The following is a 12,717-nucleotide window of genomic DNA, read 5'->3' on the forward strand; positions in this document are numbered from 1 at the left end:
GGGAGTCGAGGTGAACAGCTTGTGCAACAGGCCTTATTTTTAGATGAAAAGGTTTCATGAAACGAATTCTGCTTTCAGCTTTTCCTTTCATTTCTGGAGACTACCACTATGTCAGATTAAGACTGGCGGCTTCCCCTCCTGGAAATGCACAGTGAAGGACTGCCTTTACTGAATCATGCTTGATTTGATGTTTCTTGTGTTTCTGTGTTTGAAATAATTTCCTACATGTAATTATACACTTAAAGAGTATTTATGTGCATAAAAGAGCTACACAGTTTTCCTGTTTTCCAAAAGAGATTGGCTTGCTCTAGGAACATTTTGCCTTACTACTGTGTTTTTGGACTAGATGTTGCTACTTAGGATACAAGTAAGGGTAAGAGACTGTTAATTGTGCTTTTAAATGAATTGTACAAAATGGTCCCATCTGAGGTCACACATTTATGCAGACAAAAAATGTGTACACACTGTACAGAAGTGTAATTATATTGAACCCACACATGTGTAATAAAAAAAAATTGGAAATTGACTTTGCTTTAATAATGTGCCAAATATTAAATGATGCTTTAAAAATTCAGATTCACAGTAAATCTTCTGAATTCTAAATAATCTGTCTAGTGCCATGACACTAGAGCCTCATTCATCTGCTTCCTGACAAAAATCTGCCTCTGTCAGATTTTGAGTGAGTGTAACATTTAAAAAGAAGTTCAATGATAGCCAAATCCTGCAGCACTCATACCGCTAAAATCCGACTGCAAATTGGAAGCGGTTAGAGATGGTGAGAGAATGGTCTCCTGCCTTTGTTAAACCCTCCATTTCAGGGTTTAACAGCACAGCTCTGGAGACTGCAAGGAATAGTCCTGCTTTAATACAACTCATTCGATTTTTTGGTAGTGTATGTGTGTTTCCCTCTTAATAACTCAATGTGATAGACTATACAACCCCAACGACCTCCAACGAAATTGCGAGGATGTAAAGGAGAATGGAGCTTAGGCTATAATAGTGCTTGTGTAAAAGCCTTTGGGAATTAGGCTGAAAAGAGCCTCTGAGTGATACAAACTTAACAGATTTTAGGATTTTACTCGCTACAGATCTTCAGCAGCCTTGTTTCCCATGCAGCCAGTGGAGGCTCACAGCACTTCCAGGCTGGGCTGCCACAGTGCCTTGAAAATAGGTGGCAGGTCTTAAAATGCTGCCAGATTGTTTAAGAAGTAAAATGTCCTGGATCCTTAATTTTTCTGCACATGGTCATTTAAATTATGGCACTTGAAAGAGCGTCCAGCAGGAAGGAGACCCTCGCAGATGCCAGAAACAGCATTTTCCTTCTGCATTGGGATGGTGATGGAGAATTTACATCAGGATTTGCTCAGTTGGCACAAGCCTCATACCAGGTGAAGTATCCCAAACACAACAGGCTCCAGCACGTACATGTGACATCTATAAGGACCCAGAAATAGGACCGGCCCCATGAGCTCTGGAGGAAAATGAAGTGCAGGTGCTGGGACTCAGCCCACAAACCCTCATCAGAGCTGGCAGGTTTAAATGTGCTTCCAGTGCCCAAAGTCAGGAAAGATGGTTTCATCCCAGCTCTGTGGGAATGGGTGTGTGCCTGCTCCTCCACAGCTAATAAACATCAAGAGGTTGCTTGCAGGAGGAGGCTGTTTCTTTAGAGAGATTTGAGGCCAACCCTGTGCAGCTGGGAGAGGGCAACAGATGCTTCTTCCTGAGAATTGAGAGGAAATGTCTCCTTTCCATGCCAGGCCAGGGATAAAAAAGTGCTCTGTACTAGAATGGCACTGTGAGAGTGTTACTCTGGTGGACTGGAGGCCAATTTTCCAGAATTGGCTCCAAGTCCTGTTCTGTCAAGGTTTGGTCCTTTCCTCCTCCCGACAGTTTAATCCAACAATCAATGGAAAAGTGCAATGGTGCAACCTATAGCCCAGAGTCCCCACTTTCCTGGGGTAAGAGGGTGGCTTTTACTTGTAATCTTGTTCTTAGACCATTAATTTTTCCTTTTACAATTGCACAATTTCAACTGGCAGAGGTAAAGGAACCTATAAACTTGTCTTCCCCTGTCTCCAACAGGCATCCTCTTGGTCTTTCCCCATTCATCTTGTCTTTTCCATAATGAGTAGCACTGTCTCTTAAAAATCAGGAGCAGTGGGTTTAAACCTTCCTTATACTGAAGTAGGCATCAAACCCCCATGTTCCAGTCCTTGAACAAAACCTTCAGGCTACCATGTAAAAGATGATTTGCAGAGGGTGCTACCATTTTGGAGGAAGAAAAGCCGCAATTACTACTATGCTTCGTGGTGTCAGTTCTTACACTGCCAGTCACCATTGACATTACAAATTGCTCCATTTATTGAGATTGAAGAATATTTTAATGAGTCTAATACAAAGGGAGATGTATCCTATTCAGGCTGAAATACAGATTATTCTACACCGGATCAAGCTGCCATGTTTGGCACAGCAGACACTTTAAAAATACATAAAATTCTACAAAATAGAGTTATAGGACAGCTTTTTCCAGACCCCTAGTGCCTTAACCTGGAAGTATGAGGTTTAGGCCTCCCTTCACCCACACCAATCTTTTAAGGAGCTTAGTGTTCTAAATTTATTTATTCTGCTTCTTGGTATAAATACCTGCTCTCTGTAACCTGAATGTTCCTATGGCACTGGATTTCACAGTTCATTATGCAAAAACACGTTTCCTTTGTGCTCAGACTCTTTCACTCAGTTTAAAATGTCTACAATATATCATGAAATGTCCCAAGTTGAAAGGGACCGAGATGATCATCAAAGTCCAACTCCTGGCCCTGCACAGGACAGCTCTAAGAATCACACCGTGTACCTGAGAGCATTCATCTCGCGTAGTATTTGTATATGTTGCCTGGTATTCACAAAATTTCTCAGCAAAGGTGGAAAACATGGACAATCCAATAAAAAATACACTTTGAAAGTCAAGATTGTTTGAAACTGATAGATTTCTTACTGAAAATACTATTGTGTCAGCAGCCATACCTTTTGCCAGCCTTAATTTGTCTCAGTCTATTGATGGTCCCTTGTGGAATGTTCCTGAATGGCTCCACTATGGTTACAGAAGGAGGAAGGATCACTTGCACCTGTGGCAGCAACCCACACAGCCTGGCTGAAATCAGTGGCATGACCTGCCATCTGAAGCCATTAATGTAACATTACAGCTATGAAGGCTGGGCCAGCCCTGGCTGGCAGGCAGGTGTACATGCCAAAGGATTTAATTAACATCAGTATCACTAGACTGATCCAAAAGGCCTCGGCAGAACCACTCTCCTTGCTCACAGCTGAGACACGAGCTTGCCTTGTGGCTGCACTTGTGTTTGCTTAGGCTGCTTTGGTCTTCAGATGTACTCCAGGCAGAGCAGTCAGAGCTGAAGGCACATAACTCTCTTATCAGTTTTCTCCCTCTTTTATCAGGCTCATGATCTGGACTGATTTTCCCCTCCTGGAGGGAGGGTCTTTGCTTCTGGCTGATGGTCCATGTGCTATCCATTTCCCTTTCTGCTGGGATATTTCACAAAACCACTCAAAACCACTCATCCCTTCTTTGGCTTTCTTCTGGGAAGAGGATCTGTGTTGACTCAGTGGAAGCTATGAGTTACAGTCTGGAGCCCATCCAGGGGTGGGTGTTAAGAGCTTGCTGCATTTCAAAGCTTTTCTGAAGGAGGCTTCACACACTCTCCTTGTAAAGCAAATGTCCATTTTTTACCTCTCAGCCTGGGATTGCTGAAGTGAGACTGAATAACTCCAGGCAATGTTGGGGGTCAAATTCAGGCAAATATTGCAGTAGATACAAGAATTGCATGAGCTTCAGCCATGCAATCTGAAAAGGGATAATCCCTTTTGCATTTTATCACAGGGGAGCTCTAAAGATAACTGTGCTGATATTTGTGAAGAAGTCAAATTTCCCAGCAATTCTTGCTTCAGAGGAACACACGAGGAAAAACTGATTACCTCCATTTCATGCAGCTTGGTGCTTAGTCAGAGTGACACAGGACCCCTGCATGGAAGAGCTGAGAAAAGAGGACTGCTGAACAGCTGCCCATCACAGAGCATCCTCTGCAACAACTGAAGCAGGAGTTGAATGTAGAAAACACCGTATGTGATCATGTAATTAACAAATGCATCATAATGCCTCAGCATAAGGGAGCTAAATTAAGCTGTGGATGCATAATCTAGCTTGCATGTAAGATCTTCATAAAGACTGTATCCCTTTTACTGCTATCAGTGGATGCTCCAGGCAATAAACAGCCCTGCAGTTACATTTCCTTGCTTGGGCACACAGCTGCTAAATTCAGCATTTATTAGTGGCGTCTGAGAGGGAGGCTGGTGTTATTGATGAGAGACTGTACAAGGAATAGTTGCAGTATCGCAACTGCCTCTCTGTAAAAATGGCTAGGAAAAATTTAGCACTTAGAAATTGCTGTGCTTGGGGAGAAATCCACAGCATTCTACATGGCACCTGAATAATCAGAATATAAGATAGTTTTGAACAGAATAACTCTATGGGCTGAATGACAGCTGCCTCCACATGTTTACCTACTATGAGGCTCAGCATAGATGGTTGTAATTGCTTGTTTGGTAATGGCATTATGAAGCTGGATTAATGGTGTGTACGATATATCTTAATGCTCAATAAAGGTGCTTCAATATTTCAGGCTCAGAGAGACTACTGAGTGCAAAAGATATATGTGAAAAGGGAAAGACTGATGTGCCCATTTTTCATTTTCATTATGGATGGACCTGATAACAGTCACCCTGCTTCACAGTCTGCCTGGGAAGAAATGATTTACATTTCTTCTTTGCAGCCTGTGCCTTCCCTGGGTGAATGCCATAAAGGGTATCGTCCGGCTCACTGCTCCTTGAAAACCAGATTCCTCACTCTGAGCCATGACAGGTCTGTGGTGCACCAAGATAAAGCTTATTAATGTGGAAATTCCATGTGACAGTAAGGGGTGTTGGAAGGAGGGCACCCCCTGTGCACTGAAGGATGCTGCACTGCCATCACACAACCTGAGCTGATTCATATTTGTATTTCTCACAGAAGCGTTAAAATGTACAACAACCTTCAGTTACCAGATAAATTCAATACCTGCATCTGTGTCTTTGCAGAGAATACCTGTTTACCTGTTGTGGGGTGGCTGTCCAAGCAGTAGGGTGTCCTGAGAGCCTGATCTAGATCATATTCCTCCCAGGCAGGGGCTGGGCTCATCACCCTTCCCATCGAGCCTTCTCTTGTTAACCACAGACAAAAAACACCGGCTTAGAGAAGCAACATTTTTCACTGCATTCTCAGAGATGAGGCTACAAGGAGCACAGGTGGGTCCCGTTTTGCCATCTGTAAGTGTTCAAGAAGGTAATTTGTTGCCTCCCGCTGGTGCTGGGGGGTTCTGTTAGTTGCCATTTTGTGCTTTGTATGCAGAAGGTAATACACAAGTGCATGTTTGATACAGATATTTGCCAGAGGCTTACAAAGCTTCCCATATGGCATCTCCATGCAGTGCTCATGAGCTCGGATTTTCTCTGCACAGAACTGAGGCGATAAAATAATGTCTCTGTCAAACTGGAAGCCTCCAGAAATCTAAGTTAATGCCTCAGAAACATTTCAGGGATTCTCTTGATTTGATTCTTTTAAAGCATCTGAAAGTTTTCTGGACTTTCAAATTCCTACTCTAATTCTCATCCTAAATGCCTTCTGCTCCAACCCTTTAGCTTCTTTTTCTCCTCAGAAACTAAGAAACAGCTTTAAAAGGTTGAAGTTGAACAGTTGTGCTTAAGAACATGTACTTTTGAAATAACATTCCCATTTAGAGTTGGGGTTGTTACCATATGCTGAAAGTAAGGCTTTCTTTCCCTTCGTGTCTTAACCTTGAACACACTAATGCAGGTTTTTCACCTAAAAGTAGACAAGGAATGTTTCTGCCCACTTTCTAGCTTTAGTAATTCCCTCTCTAAAGAGAACAGTGTGCAGGGCGGGGGTGGACAGTTCCTAAGGACAGAATTTATCACCTGCCACCCTGCCCCATCCCCTCCATTGTCCTAATAACAAAAATCACTTGCTGATTTCAAGAGCTATACTAAATTTGAGGTAAGTCATGTTTAATTATGACTGAGAGGGATAATTTTCAGTCAAGCTTAATGTCATGTTACCTAGTGGTACATAAGGTCCTTTTTTCACCGAGGGAGATATAAGCACTCATGCTTTTAATAGCTCATTAATTAATTAATTTGCTCTGAATATATGCATGGTACTTCTCAAGGATGCAACATATGGAGATGGAACATAATAGGTCACACTGAGTTGGGTGACTTGCCTCAAGTCTGGTACCTGTGTCTGATCTGAAGGTTAACTGGTACATTGATTCACCTTCAGCATCCACCAAAATGCCAGCTTTAAATATAGTAGAAGAGAAAGCAAACATAATTTTAAAAAAGTGTGCTTAACGCTGTTTCTTGTTTTGCCTGTAGTCCTGAAAATGGGACAAAAGCATTTGGGACAAAACATTATATCCCAAATGAAAGTCGGAAAACCAAACTAGATTTAATTCAAACCTAAAATGTACTTAGAAAAAACCACCAAAACAAACACATAATATTATCATTAAAGGTCACCCAACGAATTCACAAAATATCTTAGCCATCTCCCCACTGCTGGCCAGTCTGTGCCTTTGTAACTGCCAGATCTCAGCAACCCAAAATGTAAAGAGTATTTTACCCCTCAAATACCAGCTTTGTGACATGGGAGAAGCATTTATCCCACTGACAGAAGAATTATCAAGACAGTGGACTGTTTAAGAGCATGAAGGCAGCTTTGATTTGGAACGAGGACAAGAAGCTGTGTTAAAATAGGGGAACTGAGCCTCAGCTATTCCCCTCCTTCCTCCAGAGCAGGTTGCAGCTGGCACCAGCCTCAAGCCTGCTGCAGAACCTGCTAGCAGGTTTCAGGAACCTCTCACTGTAGGGCTCCTCCAGGCTGAGGGCTGAGTCCTGTGTCCCCACGGTGCCATGGCATGGCAATGTCGTCCCCAATGCCTGACTGTGAGAGCCCCACGGCTGCCCCTTTAGGCCCCATGGCTTGTGAAATGCCAGCCAGGAGGAAATTGTGTACCCAAGGCCACAAGAGAGCTCTGCATCTGACCTGGCAGCCGTACATACACCTTGCAATGCCCAGCAAGGCATCCCCCAGCTTCATATAGCTCCAGTTTGAGAAAGGAACTCAATATGGTTAAATGGATGCATAAAATGGTAGAGATTTGTGGATTCAGGGTCTTATCCAGGCTGTTATGGTGATTTAGAGTTGGGTAAGAACCAAAACCTTTGATTGCACACACAGATTTGGGTGGCATTTGAAATCTGGATCCACTTCTAAAATCTGCATCTGACTCATCTCTAGCTACAGACATGGAGTTTTATGGTTTTATTTCTATTCTAGGGGGACATTTTCATGCATGCCTTGTAGCAGACAGAGGAGGTGGGGATCTCTATGTGATTTATATTCAAGGTAATGCATATATAACTACATCTCTATTTCTCTAGCACATAGAGAGATGTAAATATAACTTTATTCATTTGCTGCACTAGGAAACAATGCGGCTCCCTTGGCAACACATCAGCCACAGACTAGAGTTAGGAAGAAGAAAGATTCAAAGCCAGTCTCCTAATTGACTTTTTGAAGTCATAAGCCATTTGTAGCTATAGCAGTAAAGGCAGTAAATAGATCAGTTGGGGACAGCAGAGAAAAACATTTCCAATCTTTATTTAAGTGAATGCTGGAACGCTTGAAATGTTTTGTGAGGATTTTCAAGAATAATCATTTCTTGTTTTGCTTTAGGAAACCACTCTGCTAGTCAGACTGTTGAACAAAAAAATTGCAAAGTTTTGATATTATGAAAGGTTAAGACTTATGGGTTTTGAAACACAGTAATTTAATCTCTGTGTAACAGAAGATTGTATTAACCTGGAAGAAAATTCATTTAGCTGGGAAGAAGTGACCTCATTGAATATAACTCACTTATCTGTGGATTTAGGTGAACAGCTTTTCTTAAACTTATCAGGAGAACAAGGTATTCAGCTGGCTCCGGAGGAAAAAAAAATATTATTTTCAAAAAAAGGTATTGGCTGTTTCTTTCTGTGGAAAATGTGAAGTCTAACAGGTGTAAGGCAGAACAAAATGAACATGAAAGCAAGAACACATTTCCATATGCTATTTTGAGATCTCTGAGTGAGGCTGAATCCATTTCCACATGGTAAAACAGCACACACACAGAGTGGGTTACTTCTGTTCTCCAACCACACACGTATCTGCCCGAGGGGATACAGAAGTACCAAACTACACTTTCAATTCCTGGGGCAAAACACCAGTATCAGGAGGTTGTATCAGGAGCTTGACATCCTCTGCAGGCAGCAGTGCCACTGTGCACTGTGACAGAGCTCCCTCTTGGCAGCTCCCTCATCTCTGTGACTCAGGAGAGGTCCCTCTCACCAGATTTCTCCCTTCTCTAGCTGCACTTCACCTGTCTGCTGAAGCATCCATGCCCAAGGGCAGATTTAGGGTCCTTTTGGGTTGCACTGTCTTATTTCTCAGCTGTGCCACAGGATCCTGTCTACCACCTTCCAGCTCTGAGACACCTGACAAAGTGATGGATGCAAATTTATGGAAGATGCCATGTCATGGATCCTGAGACAACTAAGGCAGAAACTTGTGGGTGAGTCAAACTCTGAGGATCCCAGTTCCCACAGTTTAAATCGCTGCTGCAATGGAGGCACATGGATCTTTACATCAGCATGGGGAGAGCCAGACATCCAGCAGGACAATGATGAGAAGTCACCATGCTGAGAAGGGAGCTGTTATATCTAGCCAGGAGAAAAGAACAGGAAAAAACTGGGACTGCAAAGCTGAGTAACTTCTAAAACTGCAATAGCAGCAATTCTTAGCTGTACACCTCTTCCTGGAGCTAAATTTTTCAGCCAGGTCAGTCACAGCACAGTCACAGCTGTCCAAGGGAGACATTATCTCACTCATTCAAGATACCTTGGCACATCCAAGAAAGGGTTTGTCGTGGTTTGACCAGGAAGGAGTGGGAATTCTGGGAAGCTGTGGTCAAACCAATGAAGGTTTTGGGTTTCATACTGACACCTGGTGTAGCCAGTGGGGTTTGGACACACCTCCGAGAATACACAGGGGTTAAAAGCAAGGCACTGCCCTGGCACTTCCTCTTTGGGACATCGTCGGGCGAAGAGGTCAGATCTCTTCCCCCGCCCAGCCCGCTGCTGCTGGGCCGGGGAAGGGCGGCCATGCGGTAGGCCAGGGGCCTGGACAGAGGTGGGGGTTGAGGGGCTTTCAAGGATGGAAGGGTGGCGGAGCCCCAAGAGACATCGAGACATCGGGCGGCCAGCCCCCCCCCCCCCCCCCCCTCCGGGAGGGAGAGCGGCCGGCCGCAGCAGCAGCACGTGTGGGAGTATCATCTCGTCCCAGGACAGACAGAGACTGAAAACTTTTAACCCTTTCTTGCATGATTGGGGCCTTGCAAAAATGCTAATCCTCCTCGAAGCTGAATAAGAAGGGAGATGAGAGATGAGATGAGACAAGGACTTTGGCCCGAAGAATGTGGAGATGATTGGATGGGGGGAGATGATTTGGAGTGGCCTTTTGGCTGGACTTTTTCTTGTAGCCATGGACTCAGTTGTTCCTGTGACACAGACTGCATTTAGGGGGAGGCAGTGCCTCAAAACCAGGAAGGTTCTTCGTGAGGACCCCCCGGCCCCAGGGGGTTGGAAAAATATGGGGGGGACAGATGTCCCAAAAGCAGAGACTGTGCCTTTTTGGAGTGAGACAAGGCATCCTTGAAAGACAACCCTAAAAGCAGCTCTGGCCATGTCTCGGTGGTGAGAGCACTGAGCATGAAAGGAAGATGTCACAAGCGGCAAATGGACTTTCCGGGCGGTGCCGAAGTGACAGGGAAGCACACGAGGTTTTCAGTGTGTTTCCACGAGAAGCCTATGGAACGAGAAAGACTCCTTTCCTCTTCATGAACTGAAGTTTGAGTATACTAACGTGTGGGGCCAAGGCTGGGCAGTTGTTTTGGGAGAATGTATTGGATTGGGAAAGTCAGGTGGTGGGGGAGGAGGAAAATGGTTTTTTTTGTAAGGTTTTCAATTCTTTTCTTCTTTTTCCTTATAGTCTCTCCCTATTTTCCTGTAGTTTAAGTAATAAAGTGGTCTTTATGTTTAAGTTAGAGCCTGTTTTGCTTATTCCTGGTCACATCTCACAGCAGACACCAGGGTGAGGCATTTTCATGGGGGGCACTGGCTCTGTGCCAGGCTCAAACCATGACAGGGTTGACAAAGGAAAAAAAAATTTAAAAAACCCCAAGACTAAAAACCCAGGAGTCTAGATTACTGTAGAGCATTGGATGGAACACCAGGTGTCACCAGGCAATTAAAGCTGACTCCTGTGCAGCACACCCACCAACACCCCACTGGTCCTTCAGAACCATCCCTTGAGGGCTGCCAAGCCATGGCCTCGTGAGCCCACCATGTCTGTCAGGACTGCCTCAAAGACTGGGGTGTTCCTGCCCAGCCCTGCCCTTCGTTGCTGAGTGGAGAGCTGCTGGCCTGTGTTGAGGCTGGATTTAATCCCTCTGGTGAGTGGGACATGCATTTGGAGCTGACATTACAATAAATGCACTTTACACCTGTTAGATTTAAGCTAATTATTTAGTGGCCAGCACTGACTCAAGGAAAGATCAGAACAAACTACAGAAATTTCCAGTGTGTTCTTTTTGCTTCCTGCTTATGCACAATGTGTAAAGCAGCACTGCTAGCTGGGCTGGTGGGAACCTCTTGTCAAAACCAGCATTACTGAACATACAAGCTTCAGTTACCCTGTCCACACAGAGGACCAAATTCCCTGAGCTCCACATGGTGATGGAAATGTCACCAATGTAAGGCTGGAATCACAGACCAAAATCTATCCTCCCTGTATTCAGCAGTGCCCAGAAGCTCTTGCAATCCATGCAAACTGCTGGATTTACAAGGGTCAAACAGGCCCTGAGAATGCTGTGAATAGTACAGCTAAGCAAAGATGAGAGATACTTGTTGCTAAGAGGCTTGATCCCAATTTCCCCTTCTTCCTTACACTTTGAGCTCTTGATTCAGCAGTCTCTGGGCAGACAGGGGAGCACCAGCACCAGGAGAGTGATGTGAGTGCAGGAAGAGCCAGGGGAGCACCGCTTTCAGAGGCAACTATTAAACCAAGTCACCAGCACCATCAAATTGCACCACCAGAAATGGCCTCAGATCTTTTCCAGTACAACTTTCCTTTAGCCAAAAGCCCTGGTGAAGGGTCTCTCTTTCTATCCCAGTAGCTGGATGACTGCTGCTGCCACAGGAAGAATAAACAGCAGGTTTCAAGTGTGAGGTAGCTGAAGAGCACTTGTTTGTGCAAGAGGATTTTGGTGATGTTATTTATTTATCACTCATGTTTACACATCTTTTAGCTTCCTCAATTTACTTGTTAAAAAAACATTCCAGAACAATCAGCAGAGGATATAAAGTTGATAGCTTATCACCCAGGCACCAAGAAGACACATGCATCCTGATATACATCAGGATAGAGGAAGGAAGTGATTTAGCCCCTGGAGTGTGTATGCTGGTGCTGTACAGCTCAGAGAAGCCAGCACACGTGAAAAATTTTCAGAGGCTGGTGAGTAATTCAGTGCTGACTTTTTCAGCTGTGTAGAAAACTACAAACACAGCAGCTCTGTCATATTTGTGAAATGTAAAATGAAAAGATATTGATGGCTGGTATCTGCAGCTGGGTTTGTTCTGCTATTTAGGTCTTGTTTCAAATGAAAAAAAATTTTAAAATAATATGTTAATTCTTACACTAACTGTATTCACACATCAAGATTTGGACTATAGGCATGCAGAGCAATTCTGCCTCAATTATTGCCCTTCTAAAAACCTGCTACAGGAAAGAGATGGCAAGGCAGCCTGCACATGTTCCATATCTTTAGATACACTGGATTCCATCCTGATTTTTTCAAATTAGAAAATAATAAAAAAGAAATATCAAATAAAAAATATGGCTGTTCAGATTATAGTTTTTAAGAGGATATTAGAAATGTTGAAGTATTTCCTTAATGCCTTCCTGGAGTTCTTAAATAAACACACAGGTATCTAGGTCTTTGTAAATCAGTCTAATACCTTTTGTCTCTGTTCACTCTCTTTTCCTCTCTCTAAATTACAGTTACATGCAAAAATATTCAAAATGAAATCAAGTCTGAAAATCATCGAGTCCCACAGAAGCCTTGAAATATTAACAAGGAACTGTAGTTAGTCCTTTCTTCAGACAATGTAATATAGTCAACATGTCAAAAGAAAAACACCTTATGCTGTGAAGGCAGAGATGTAAGAGAGGGCCAAGAACCTACATATCCCCAAAAGGAATACAACCCTCCATGCAGGGGACTCCCACAGGTTTCAAATATATTCCTTCAGCTGAAGTGTTTCCTGACTCAGAAATGTTTGTGCTTGTATTAAAAACATCGTTTTATGGTCTTTTTGGAAGGTTGAGATCAGAAATTTGTTATACAGCTGTACTGGTTTAGGGCAAATTTGTTAAAGAATCTGCAAAGGAGGGCCCCTCCAGAAAGCGAAACCCACACGGCCCCTCCCCCC

At 43.7% G+C, this 12,717-nt stretch overlaps 1 protein-coding gene across 1 annotated transcript in view; it reads right to left on the reverse strand.

The window, feature by feature from the left end:
- The window catches only part of LOC113460377 (uncharacterized), a 129,201-nt gene that overhangs the window by 8,402 nt on the left and 108,082 nt on the right, over positions 1–12,717 (reverse strand). The window lies entirely within an intron of this gene.

The sequence above is a fragment of the Zonotrichia albicollis genome, chromosome 4 (genome assembly GCF_047830755.1).
Source record: "Zonotrichia albicollis isolate bZonAlb1 chromosome 4, bZonAlb1.hap1, whole genome shotgun sequence".
NCBI lineage: Eukaryota > Metazoa > Chordata > Aves > Passeriformes > Passerellidae > Zonotrichia > Zonotrichia albicollis.